Raw genomic sequence first — 12500 nt, 5'->3', positions numbered from 1 at the left:
AGAGGCCCAAGCCCATGATTTTATGGACCTTTATAATACATGTACCTGAGACCACTGGCATGTTGTGAGTTCATGTGAATGGGATTTCACTGACCTCAAATCATCTTGAGTGACTCTTGAGTGACTCTTGGAGTGTCACAGTTGGCAAAGACAAGGATGAAGAGAAGCAAGGAGACATGATCCTGTGCAAGAGCTGCCAGAAAAACTTGCCAAGATTTATCAAGAAGTGTGCCAAAAAGCCCCCGCCAAACGTAAAACAACCATTAAGAAACAAGAGGAGATAACAATTGAGGTGGACAACCAGGAATTGGAAGCCTTGTTGGCCTCGGTACTGTACATGGATGATGTCCCCACATATGAGGATAGTAGCAGCACCACCAACATCACCACTGCCCCTGTTGGTGCCAAAATCAACACCACCACCCACACATGAGGAACCATCTACCACGACGTGTCCACTTTGCAACGGGCCAGTGTACAAATCGTTGAGATTCACAAATCCACAAGATGGTTGTGGTTTCCACAACTTCTTTGCGCCCCATCACCAACCTGGTTATGTTAGAGAGCTCCAACTCAAGTGTTTGAAAGGCTGTTCTTTTTTCCTTCTTGTGAAACTTTCTTATTCGTAAATGTTACAATCAAGTAAACACTTAGGGGCCTGTATGCTTCTTTCGATACCCACAATCCCACATAGGGATCTTTGAGTACCTGTGACTTGTGAAAATGATTATGGTAGTTGGGTTTTGTAGTATTCTAGTCCTCCTAGAAATTCATTAAATGGTTTGTAAGTAATAACTTCTGTTCAGAATTCATTTCACCTTGATTTACTTTGCAACCAAAATTTTGTCTCTTTTTAGTTGCACCACTTCACTGGCACTTGATCACTCAAATCATTTGATTCACCACATGTGAAACACTAAACCGGAATGCCAGAGCTACCTAATATATTGAAGTGTGTTCAAGAAACAAAGTGCTGTTTGTTGCTTGAAGTCTACAGGTTGCCTCCTGCCGGTTGGGGTTGCTAATCATGTTTCTTTCAGATTATTAAGAGTGCGTGTCCACAAAAATCTAAAATTGAGCGGCAAATTTGAACTTTCAAAATCGCTCAAACATTGGCTATTAGCAGTCCATATTGAACTATTCATCGCTATGTGGTTATTTATCAAATGGGGTTTTGTTTTGGCAGAAAATGACAATACTCAATTTCAGGGCCCAGGCATTGGAAAATGAGGCCCAAAAATGAACCATTTTGAAGCTTGCTGTAAATATAAACCCAGAAGACATCCACTTGAAATCAGCTTATTCTGTAACTTCTCTAGGTTTTATTTTACAATTCCTATGACACTTGAAAGACATTAAGAGCCAATGTCAGAATATATTGTGAATTTCAAATCAGTTCCAAAAAATCGAATTTTGGTTTATACCACCCAAACAACCCTTTGGAATGGTTATTTCAAAAAATGATATTAAGAAATCCCCAAGTGCTTTACATTTGGAAAATTTTAGAAAAGTTTGAAAATTCAGTAACTTTTCTAAAATTCTCCAAATGTAAAGCGCTTGGGGATTTCTTAACATCATTCTTGAAATAACCATTTCAAAGGGTTGTTTGGGTGGAAGTGATTTGAGCTGCTCGATATATTCCGACATTGAGTGAGACCTGAAGGAAAGCGGTCTGTTTTTGTATAGGTAATCGCATGGGGCCGAGTAAAATTAAGGATTAATATCACGCGTGTTTTCAGAAGTTGCTGAAATTGCCCAAGTAGCTGCGCGACTCGGGCAATTTCAGCAACTTCTGCAAACACAAGTGATATTAATCCTTAACTTTACGAGAACCCATTGCGATTACTTGTTAATAACAAAGAGGGAAAAATTTTCTTAACACTGTTGAGGCACCTCGAAAAACAGTCAGCTAAGCAGAGTTAAAAGACTCGCTTGCTCAGAAGCAAAACAACTGACAAGCAAGTCAACTTGTTCTTTGCCTCCAAAACGAGTATAGATGATTGTTATTTACATCCACTCCAGAGGTTTCATTCCTGAACAACAGTAACAACGATTTAACCAAATGTTAAGCTTCAATTTATTTTATTCACCTGTGCTGAAGAGGTTTTTACCTGCACTTGCAAATACGCATCCATAAACATAGCAAACGGTTTGTCCAAAGAAATCCACCAAATTTGAGCTACTCGTTCCTCCCGTCAATGGCAAATTGTTCTGTGACCTTTTTTGTTGAGCTGCAAGATGTCGTGGTAAACTGAAAGCCCTTGATGAAAGGAATCATTTTGTTTTTCAACCACGCAATCCCGCTACGCTGGGCGCCATGCGCCATGTGCTTTTCATGAAAAAAATATTTTGCCCTTCTTCTTGTCGCTCGAAAATTCAAATTCCAGATCATCTTTTAAAGCTAGTTCTTAATCTTTATGCTATTTCGGCGAATGCAGCGCGAATTAAAAGACAAACATCCATGAAGACGAAGTTGTTTTGCTCAAACAGAAGAAACCAAGTGAATGTGGAAGAGATATGTTCAGCCAATCAGGAGCGAGAATTTTTGGCACTTGACCAATCATGAGCTAGTAGTTTTGCCCTCTTTCTCAAGCAAAATTAAGAAAAAATACTCTCTTCATTGACCAATTAGCATTCAGTAATTTTGCCCTCTTTGTTATTACCACGGAAATTACTAGTAAACTTCACGAGAGGTCCAGTATGGCAGACGAAAGTTTTATCGCTCAGCCTATGCCTGCTTAAAAGCGTACTTGTTGGCTATGACAAATGATGTTTAATCCGCGAAAATGAGCACAGATGAATCATGTTCAGCATCCTCAGAAAGAAGAAGTGCAAAAAGGTCAACGCAACGTACTTCAAGCTCACAAACCAAGGACAACATCTTCGTTACAGAAGACAAAAATCATGGCTGCTTGCGGTGCCGCATCAAATTACAACAAATTGAGGGAAAATTAGACAAAGTTCTCTTACTTCTGCCGGAATCAGAATGACAAAAAGCGAAAATTTCCGAACTAAAGGAAATTTGCAGTTCAAACAGACAGAGGTAAAAGACCTTCAGAAAACTATCAAATTAACATCAACAGAGCTCACCGAGGCAAAGAAGAAATAAGCCATGCTTAGCAAAGTTGAAAGACGTCAAATGAAGCAAGAGTGCTATAGCCGACGTAGCAACATTAAATTTTAAGTGAAACAGAAGAAACTTTAAGACGTTTCTTGACAAAAGAGATGAAAATTTCTCAAAGCGACATAGTCGAAATTGAATTTGAAAGAGTGCACCATGTGCCATCAAAACAAAATATGGAGAAAAGACCTCATCCAAGACCCATCATCGCAAAAGTCTCCTTTCCTCAAGACAAGGAGTTTATTAAGGCTCATATAAAGAAAATAAGAAAAGGATCCAAACTTGGGGTAGCTGATGACTTCCCAAAAGAAGTAGATGAAGTGAGAAAAGATCTGCATCCAGTCTTAAAGAAAGCAAGACAAGAAGGAAAGCTGGCCTTCTTTAACGTAGAAAAACTGATTTTTGATGGAGAGATTTATCGAGGTCCTGAAACGCGACACTTCCCTTTTTATGGTCGACTTAGGATAGTGGGTAGCCAAGTGTTTGTGAAACAAGAAAAGTTGTTATTGCCAAATATTTCAGGTACTTGAATTCGAATTCGTCGCAGGGCACAATGCTCTGCAGCAAAGCTAGGTGGTATGAATTTAGCGAAAAAAATTGCAAGTATTTTTATAATTTAGAGAAAAGAAATCATAGGAAAAAACACATTACTTCACTGACTTCCAAAAACGCTCAATTTATCTGATCCTAAATCAATCCTTGAAGAAGTCAACTTCTATAGAAAAATTTATCAATCCAAACAAACAGATCCAGAAAACACAACTTTTGCATCGTTTTTTGAATCTGAAGGACTTACATTCCTTGACGATGCTGAGACCAACCAATGTGAAGGACTCCTAATGTGCAAAAGCAATTAGCAGTTTTCAAAATGATAAAACACCTAGATCTGATGTCTTCACTGTTGAGTTCTATCGTCGCTTTTGACATCTGCTAGGAAAATTTATGGTAGACAATTTTAATTTTGCCTTTCAAACAGGCCGTTTGTCAATCTCCCAAAGACTTGGAACTATTTCACTTATTCCCAAAAAGGACAAGAACTTAGAATTCTTAAAAAATTGGAGACCAATAACCTTGCACAATACCGATTATAAAATAGCTACTAAAGCTATTGCAATACAGCCAGAAAATATATTACCACAGATAATTAACATGTGCCAAGCTGGTTACATAAAAGCCAGAGGTATAGGAGAATCCATAAGAATGATTTCCGATATAATGTCGTTCACTAGACAGAAAAATATGCCGGGTGCAGCAGTGTTCCTGGAACTACCTGCAAAAATGTTTAGAAGTTCTTCGCTTTGGCCCTCAGTTTCGGCAATGGATAAAAGTCTTTTGCAACAATATCTCTAGCTGTGTGCTCAACAACGGTTATGCAAGTGAACACTTCTCGCTATCGAGAGGAGTTCGGAAAGGGTGTCCTTTGTCCAGTTTACTCTTCATTGTCGGCATAGAAATTCTCGGCAACGCAATTAGACAGTCTTCTACAACAAAAGGTATCGACATCACACCTGGAAAAATAGCGAAATTTGCACAGTATGCCGATGACACAACCATTTTTGTCAAAGATGCTCGATCGATAATCAATCTGTTTAATCTACTGGAAAATTTTGAAAGTGTATCTGGCCTCCTGATAAACCAGTCCAAATCGGAACTTCTATGGTTAGGCTCATCACATCTACAGTGTATGCAAAGATAAAATATTGAACCTCAAACTTTCCGAAGAACGGATATATGCCCTCGGAATTTACAATGAAGAACTACAATGTAGCAACGAAAAAAAACTTCTATGACAAACTTATACTGTTAAAAAAAATTACTTAATATCTCGTCATCAAGAGATTTCCATTTACGGAAAAATTAACATAGTCAAAACACTTGCGCTTTCGAAGTTAACCTTTGTTTGCAGTGTTCTGGGTACTCCTGCTTCCTTTAAAGACAAAGTTAATGAACTAATTTTCAATTTTGTCTGCAAATACAGGCAGCCTAAAATTAAAAAATCCACCATCGTAAAATGTAAAGAGGAGGGAGGTCTAAACATGACTGACTTTACAGTTTTTGATAAAGCTTTAAAATTATGTTGGGTTAAGTGCTTGTGTTCTACTGATGACGCTCCATGGAAAGCTGTTCCAGAATTTCTGCTTGCAAGGGTAGCGGGTACACTGATCTTTCATTGCAATTATGATGCCAATTGCTTAAATTTAGACAAATCAGCACAGAGATAAAGATATCATCGTGTACTGGCAAGAGTTAATCCACACCATACCCGAAACAAAAAGTGAAGCAAATGTAAGAAATCAAATTATTTGGAACAACCGGTTTATAAAAAGAAACGAACGGTCAGTTTTCTACAGAAATTGGAATCAAAGTGGCGTTTAAAATGTATCCAGTCTATTTAACGAACAAATATTACGGGCTAATTTCTGCAATACGTCCTCGTACCTGGAAAAAACTGTTACAATTGCAAACCAAGGAAATGTCCTCCACTGCATTGGACGTAGACAGTGTAACATGTAAAACAATATATAAATTGCTGATCAATCGCATAAATCTTGTCCCAGCTACAGAAGACAAAAAACTCATCAACTGTGGTTTTGATTCATCGCAACGCTGCAAGGTGTACTCACTTCCTTTTAGTGCCACAAAGGGAGTGAAATTATCTGTTTTCCAATATAAGATAATACACAATACCGGTATTCTCAGTACCAATAATCTGCTTCATAAAATGAAAAGGATTGATTCCCCTTCCTGCCCTTTTTGCCATCACACTTTGTAATCCATTTCTCACCTACACGTATTTGTGCACTGCACAATGGCAGTATCATTCTGGAACGAGTTTACCAAGTGGTACTGAGCACTATGCAAGGAAAATGGCATGATGACCCTTACTGAACTAGAAAAAAATTATGGTGTCTTAAAAAGGCTCATCTTCGCTTCAAACCCTCAACCACCTATCCTTATCGGCAAGTACTTCCTTTTCATCGGTGGCAAAAATGAGAAAAAATACCTATTTGCAGACTTTGTTGCTTCCGTACAAGAAAAAATAGACCTAGAAACATATATTGCCACACGGGAATATAAACTTACCGGTAATAACTTCAACTCGAAGTGGAAAGACTTCATGTAGCAGTAATCAAGCTAAAATAGTGTACTGTATTAATGTTCGAAATTATATACGTAAATAATTTAGGTAATGTAAGTAATCCGTAATGTTTCCTTGATAAATAATGTAATGGTCAGTTTTCAACATTATTTTTAACGTATTTAACTTCAGTTTTTGAACCGTGTTATAATATAAATGTAGAAATGTGTTGTCCATAATGTATGTACCATATTGCTTGTAGTTAAATGCGTCTAAACCTTTGTAATTAGTGTTTGAACTAACTTGTATGATATTTCATGTGTGAACAATGCATATGCAGTGTGTTTACTGTACATGTTTTTTTTTTTCAGGTGAATGGTGTTTTACCGGTACAAGAGTTAATTAATTGATACCATTTCTACTTTTAAAACAGCCGCCAATTGTAAAGAATTTATAGTTTACAGAATCAAGATTTCATCATTAATCACTTGGGGCTAGCAACTTTTTCTAGAGCCTTCAAATGAACTATTTGTCATCGTTTTTATGGTGGCCAATTATAAACAAGTTGTAATCCCAATCATAGGAATTTTCCCACGGACTGTCTCACGCTACACAGCTCAGCAATGGCGTTTTCATGCTCCTTTCAGAGAATAACTTGAACAGACTGCTCGTTTGATCGGTTAGATAAAGGTAAGAGCCTTGAAATTGTTACTTTACACAATTGCTCAAAGGTTATTTCGAATCATTGTTCTCACTGGTCATTTTCTGGAGTGACAACAGAAAGTGAACTTATACTTGCTAGAGCGGGCATTTTCCCCAAGGACGAGATGCATAGATTAGACACAATCTGCCCACACCACAGGCGTGAACTCGGACTTGGCTGGTGGCGAAACACTTCCAAGTGCTGTGTGCCACAAACAGGGTTCGTACGCTTTTTTAACAAAAAATTCAAGGACTTTTCAAGTACTTTCAAGTACACATTTTCCATTTTTCAAGGACTCCACGCACTGCAAAATCAAGCGATAAGCAGCTGTTCATATAGCTAGTGTGCGCCGACTCTCCCATGCTCGAAATGTCAACATCCTTCGTGCACACAATGCATCGTGCCTTGTGTTTGTCACCCTTGACTTCGCGTAGCCACTCTTTGTACAGTGGTTTCTGAAGCCACAAGTCGCTGAAAACACACTTTCCCATTGTTATAAATCTTTTATTCGTGAAACAGTAGCCGAACAAACAACACCCACGCAAACAACAGGAAGCAGTCGAGGCACATGGCTTTTCGCAGCTATTATGCGTCGCTACTGTTCTGCCAGTAGCATATACTTTCATATTAGGCACTCTAGAATCTAGGATGGATGAAATTAGCTACAAGTTTCAAGGACTTTCCAGCACTGACTGCAATTTTCAAGGAGTTTTAAGGCCTTGAATTTTTATTTTCAAATTCAAGGACTTTCAAGTACTTTCAAGGTGCGTGCGAACCCTGCACAAATCTTAGCCCAACATGGAGCAAATAGAAAAGGGGATCAAGGAATTTCGAAAATGGTATCGGAGCACATATTATACTCATATTCAGAACAGAATACTGTTTTAGGAGGGCCGGAGGAAATTCTAGGAGCAAAAGCTAACACGCAAGACGGCAAGACACGCTAAGTTATTTAAAATTACAAACTGAACTGAAACTGGTTGTTTATTTCAAACGACCTTGGCAGGACATTTGTTTCTCAAGTGCAGATTTCGGACTTGGTGATATATGCATCTCTTTTTTGTTTTTCTGTTAAATAGTATCCATATATAACAGAGCAAAAGGAACTAGCTTTATTCATTACGTGTGCTGAATATTCACAAAAGGGTTGCTCTTACTCTACTTGAAGTTTTTAGGCGTATTTGCTCTAGCTTGAAATCTGCAGGCCGATTAATCCTTTTTATGTTGCCATGCTTAAATTTATGGATGTACATGTACACTTAAACCATCTGCATGACAACCTTTTTCTTGCTGGCAAGCATCGCTCAGAAGTTCAATTCACTTATCAGACGTCATCGTCAAAAAAAGAAAAACAGTAAAGTACCGGTAATTTTAGTTCGTAAAAACGTCTGCCCTACTATGTGTCCTTAACTTTATGTTTGAAACCCTGCTTAATACAGACACTTTAGCATGTCCCTTTGGGTGTCTGTATTAACGAGATTCCACTGAATTTTGAATTTGAACTGTTGCTTACACGTTGGCACTTGTCATTGCTATTACTTTTTGTTATTTTTATTATTATCTGATATTTGTAAACGCATCAGAACAGCATTTTGTCCAGAATCTGATGAACACTTTTTTTGCATTAGGTGGACTCAGATAATGAACTGCCTCATTCAACACCTACCCATCACTTTATAGCAGAGACACCATGTGGTGCGTACAAACCATCGGAGAGCTCGGACGATTCTGATAACGAGACCATACGCTCAGACAGCAGTAAAGACAAGCTTAATGAATTCTTACCGAGCAGACATATCAGTCCCATCAGGTCTAAGCTAAAGACACCGTGTCATTAGACCAAAGAAGGATTAAGCGTCATTGCGTCAGGAAAACGCGCCAAGCCGTCCAAGCCATAATCGAGGAAATTGCACCAGAGGATACAGAAAGTCTATGGGAGGCCTTGTTGTCATCAAAAGCATGCGACTTCCCACTGGACACTAAAGACCATGCTGATGTGACACTTATCGAGGCCCTCACTCAATGCTACAACAATGCAGGCCACTGGAGTACTGGCCAACAAATCATTTCTATTTTAGCTGACAAAATTAGTTTCAAAATGCTAAAGAAATAGATACCTGATCTGACACGCTATAGGTTTGACATTGCCAGACACCACCAGCATCTCCATGGTCATGGGGCCATGGAGCTGACTACACAGCACACTTGAGTGTATGTAGCGCCAGGACAACTACAGTGTAAGCCACTTCCTGAATTTCATTACAAGCACACACATCATCCAGGCCCTCCCTTTTGGTGAGAAAAAGCTGAAATTATCATCTAATGAGGAAATGAAGTGTCATTCCGGCAAAGATCATTTCGCAATACGAGCCGCTATGCAGTGAGGAGGGTTTCAAACCAATGGGACGCAGTACTCTTTACAGAGTCCTGCATGTCTGCTCAGCCTCTGTGAGGAAATCATTACAGGGATTGGACTATGTTAGCGCACAGGGGGCCAAGGCATTCGAGGAACTTGAGCTAGCCGCTACGAAACTTGGTGATCACTGCGGCCTGGGTCTGTCTTGGGCAAAAGATGAAAAAGAGAAGCTCAAAGTAGCCAAGCGGTATCTCAAAGGGAATTTCAAGGTAACCTTGTGTTGTTATTGCTGCAGGGATGTGCAAAGAAACTGGGGAATTAAAACCAATGTTCCAAGAACAGATTGATTACAAAACGAATTTCAACAGTTGATACAAAAATGCTTTGATATAACCCAATTTTATATTTGATTTCATTTTATTACATGGCTTGTGTTTGTAGCCGATATAATGCGCGCTGATTGGCTAATTCTTGGGCATTATTCCCTTGTAATGTCCGCGGGTCGATTACTTGCCTGCAAAAATAATTTTAACTAGACCCTCTTTGAGGGTACACTGGGTTGCCTGTGGTACGTGCAGCGTTCCAGGCAATTTTTTCAAGTTGGGGGTTCATTAAGACCATTTAAGGGGTCACCCAGTAGTCATACCAACAGAGCCCCTTTGGCTCACAGGGCCTCACACGTTCGTACGACGAAACAGATCCTTTTCTGAGGTTAAAAACCTGGCTACTGACCTCTTAATTAATCATTTGTCAGAAAGAAGACACTCCTGTCCTCTTTAGAAAAAATTGACACGCATTAATTACGTGTGGTAGTGAAGTAACACAGCGATTTATTCCATAATGTCAACTGAGCTGTGTGTTGTCTTCCAGCAGATTCAAGTTGTCCTTGCATAATACGTAGCTCTAACCGTGCACGATATTGTTTTGGTATTGTCTATTATTGTAGTGCCATGGTAGAAGTCTTGGGTAACTAGCCTGAGAAGACATGTGGTTAGTAGCAAAGTACTGAACCCAGAAAGATTCAAGAAAATAAATGTGAGAAACATTGGCTTCTGGGCTGACATGTTGACAGTTGTCTTTGCGTAATATGTAGGTCTATCAGTAAACGATATTGTTTTGGTATTGTATATTGTAGTGCCATGGTAGAAGTCTTAGATAAATAGCCCCTTGAAAAGACATGTGGTTTCTAGCAAAGTACTGAACCCAGAGAGATTGAAGAAAATAAAAGGGAATCGAGAAACATTGGCTTCTGGGCTGACATGTTGATCATGCAACTTCTTTCCACCACAAGTGTAAGCGTGCACTGACAGCATCTGAGAGCTTTCTAAAGATAAGTTCGCTGAAGTTAACCCCTTTCCAGCAGGGTTAATGCTATCAAATGCGAACCAAGCAAGATACAGATTTCGTTAGCTTGCTTTATGCAAAACAAATAGATGTAAAAGTAAATAAATATGGACACAGTTTTTAAGAAGAGCAGAAGGAATTTTCAGGACGGTGGATCGAGAATAAAATATTTTGCCATCGGTAACAAAATTTACGACGTGAAAACAACATTAATCTTGATCCACGAATATGAAAAGTTACCATCAGTGAAAAACATTTTGGGAGATTTTAGTTAAGTTGAATTTTGTTGTAATTGTACTTTTGGCTGCACAGAGTAAATCGCCCATCGGCAGGTTTACTCGCCAAACAGTGAAGCATCTGTGTCAAATGATACCAAGATACCAGGTTTTTGTTTTTTTTTAGTTTTCTTTTTCTTTCAATTGTTATAAATTTTGACAAGAAATGTGCAAATTCAACACAAAGATCACAATCGCCCAACTCTCAGAGGTTGACCATTGTTTCTGGAAAATCAAGAACTTACTCTCCAAGACAAGGTTATTTATCACCAGGTAATTCTATCGTTTTGGTCATAGCAGCTACTTTATTATTCATCAGCGTCACAATCTTTTGCCGATTTTGGGGGTCATTTTGTTGAAACTCAAGCACGCTTCCAACAGACCTGTTTAGTTTTGTGACTTATGCGCTACCACAAAAATTCTCCCCATATCACATTTCAACATATGTATGCAAATTTGCTAAGCTCGAAAATTACACAACATGATAAATTTACAAAAGCTGGAAATTTCACAGAAATATTTTCCAGCGAAACATTTATTGAAACAAGCAACATATTTGCTATAAGAGGCAAGAAACCCTTCCTATTTCAGTTGCGTGAGTGCAAGCGAAACACACAATCACAAAGCATATGCAATTAAATAAATTCCTGACAGTTCACATCAAACCCTTTTGGAAAGAACCTTGACCGTAAATAATAAAGCACAAAAGAGACAACAAGCTTTCATTCAAATGATTTTTCACTGTCACATTTCCAATTTTTTTTAACCTTTGCAGAGTTGAGTACAAAATGAATGTTACTTGCCAGGCAAACAGGCAAACTTTAAATAGATGCGACTTCAGTAAACACTGTGAGACACACAACAGAGATCACAGATCTACTTATGGTGTTTGATTCCTTCTCTGTCTTTGTTGAACCCGTAAGTTACCAGAGAAATTTCCATTTGGTTTCAGTGTTGTATGTAACACCACCTAGGCGAAATATTAGAAGTACAGCTCACTTTGATTTCGGCTCGATGGGCAAAAGATTCACACTGTCGAAATCCATTACATGTCGCTTTTAAGATTCCAGATCTTTATGTTTCACCGTCTGTCTTGACGTTCCATTCTTGAGCTCCATATGGGTATATTTTCTTTAAACATGTACTAAAATGCAATTCGCGTTACAATGGCTTTCGACGCAATTACAGGTTAATTGTGCAGGGCAAGCTATGCATTACCCCAGCCCCCTCAAACCTAACAAAATACGCACAGAAGACTCTATGCACAAAGACACCACTTAGTAGGGGAGTGACAGGCAAGACTTTTCCCGACAAAAAATAAGAAAACCCATGAAATGAAACCGAGATTCCGACTGGGTTTGGCAACCCAGTAAAAAGCCATTGCTTTTTTCCTCTGACAATTGTAGTGAACTGCTGAAAATGATGTAGAGTGAATTCTATTACCCTGTCGAGCTAAAATTTTAGAAGAACAGTGAATTCAAAGATTTGGTGCCGGACAGGTCAAACGAAACAGCCACGAAGGAATCAAAACTTAAGTCTACGAGCAAAAACGTAAAACAACAATGAAAGCAGTCATAGACGTGCAAACGTTTCAAACTTATCTGACGCCAATAAACTGAGAG

At 38.7% G+C, this 12500-nt stretch overlaps 1 protein-coding gene across 1 annotated transcript in view; it reads right to left on the bottom strand.

The window, feature by feature from the left end:
- LOC138003713 (UDP-N-acetylglucosamine transporter TMEM241 homolog) overlaps nucleotides 1-12500 on the bottom strand; it is a 112841-nt gene that overhangs the window by 42940 nt on the left and 57401 nt on the right. The gene's annotated exons all lie outside the window — the stretch shown is intronic.

Source organism: Montipora foliosa, chromosome 5 (genome assembly GCF_036669935.1).
Source record: "Montipora foliosa isolate CH-2021 chromosome 5, ASM3666993v2, whole genome shotgun sequence".
NCBI classification, from domain to species: Eukaryota; Metazoa; Cnidaria; class Anthozoa; order Scleractinia; family Acroporidae; genus Montipora; species Montipora foliosa.
This window is presented reverse-complemented; position numbering and strand designations above follow the sequence as displayed.